Genomic DNA, 1,810 nt, shown 5'->3' on the forward strand with positions numbered 1-1,810 from the left:
ATGATCTTGATTCTATCCCTCTGTTGATGCAGCCTAGGACTGTTGGTTGAATGGAATGGGTTGAGCTCGGCTTGGCCGTTCTTGCCTTTTCTTTCTTAGCGACCATTGAGGGCCGTTCAGCCATCTCAGATGCCAGAGTTGGCGCCATGAGCCTGTTCTCTCTTTCACATCCTGCTGTTTGCGGAAACAATGTCAAGCTAACCCACCTGCGGAGCAGATAACAACATGTTAACATCGGTTAAGAAGCCAGGCTGGGTGGTAGAAGGGATTCCCGAGAGTTTGCATGGAGACTCTGGGGAGGGGGGCAGGGTCCACGGCCAGGCGCTTTGTGTGGCAGGCAACACAATTTCATGGCCCGTGATTGTTGGTGGTGCAGGGTAGGGGTGGGAGATGGATTTGCACCAAGGCTGGTTTTTCTCAGGGGGAGCCGTGCACCAGTGCTTTTTTTTTTGCAAAGCATTGCAAATGGAGAGGGGGAAAATGCAGCAAGGAAGCCCTTGACTTACAACAGTTCATTTAGTGATGGTTCAAAGTTACAACAGTACTGGGGAAAAAATGACTCATGGATGTTTTTCAAAACTTACGACCATTGTGGCATCCCCAAGGCCACACGATCAAAATTCAGATGCTTGGCAACTGACTCATATTTATGATGGATGCAGTGTTCCAGGGTCATGCGAAGCAAAGTCAAAGGAGAAACTGGATTCATTTAACAACCAAGTGACTGAGTTTACAACTGCAATGATTCACTTAACAATGGTGGGAAGAAAGGTCATGCCATAAGGCAAAACTCACCTAACAACTGTCTTGGTTAGCAACAGAAATTTTGGGCTCAGTTGTGGTCGTACATCGAAGACTGGATGAAAAGCCCTTGTCTCATCTTGAGACGGATAAACCAACGATTGTCAGCCGGAGAAACAAATCAAAGCATCAGACGGCTTGTCTCTTTAAAGTCTGGGAGGATTAAAAAGAAAAGGATTTTTTTTAAAAAAAAAGCACAACCAAGGTTTGTGCTTTGCCTTAACCACAGAAAAAAGTATCTCTCCCCCCCTCGAACAACAAAATGAAAGAAAGGAAGAAAGAGCAAGCAAGAAAGAACATCTTACATTTGGAGCCATAATCGTAAAGTGCGGGATTAGGAAGAAAATTTCGCTTACCACATCTGTCAGCCAAACGGCAAAAGGCAGGTTTTAATTGCTGGGATCTTCCTGCATCTGCTTGGGTTGTTGAAAAGGAACAGAGGGATCCCTGCTCAAAGGAGAGGCTCTCTTGACACTTGGAGGTTGCGCGATGCAAAAAGGAAAATAGCCTTTTTTCAGGTGTGCAGAACTCACCTAAAGCAATTCATATTCATTCTCTTTCTCCCCAACCCTTTCTCTTTCTCTCTCCCACGCTCTCTCTCTCTCTCCGCACTCGTCGTCCTCCACCTCTAACTCCACTCTCTTCTATCACTGATGATGTTACCTAGTTGGGCCATGAAACGTCTGCAAGAAAACAAGTAAGCTCAGAGAACACCAAGGACCTTCTACAGTCCTCCTCCTTCTGCTTCCCCTCCTCCTCCTCTCTTCAAACCCCATTCCCTTTCAGCATTAATGATGATATCTCATTGGGTCCTGAATCATCTGCAAGAACCTAGTTCTGAGTGCATCAAGGACCCCACAGTTCAATCCTTAACAACAGATATTTTTTCTGACTCTGAGTTCCAACACTCCTAAACTCATGTTGCCCGCTTCTTCTGAATGCTGATCTTGATCAGCAAAGTTCTGTTGCTGTGACTGCTGGTTCCAATTGTCCAGTTATTGTGTATCTC

General features: G+C 45.7%; 1 long non-coding RNA gene across 1 annotated transcript; it reads right to left on the bottom strand.

The window, feature by feature from the left end:
* LOC148128748 (uncharacterized) lies at window positions 1–1,249 on the bottom strand. Its single transcript, XR_015745626.1, has 3 exons — window positions 1,158–1,249; window positions 796–954; window positions 1–206 (listed from the first exon to the last, which is right to left on the bottom strand). It is a non-coding gene; the product is annotated as an uncharacterized LOC148128748 (long non-coding RNA).
* Between the last annotated feature and the right edge of the window lie 561 nt (window positions 1,250–1,810).

The sequence above is a fragment of the Notechis scutatus genome, chromosome Z, assembly GCF_049901735.1.
Source record: "Notechis scutatus isolate UNSWTSFEM ecotype Mainland chromosome Z, rNotScu1.2, whole genome shotgun sequence".
In the NCBI taxonomy this organism is placed as follows: domain Eukaryota; kingdom Metazoa; phylum Chordata; class Lepidosauria; order Squamata; family Elapidae; genus Notechis; species Notechis scutatus.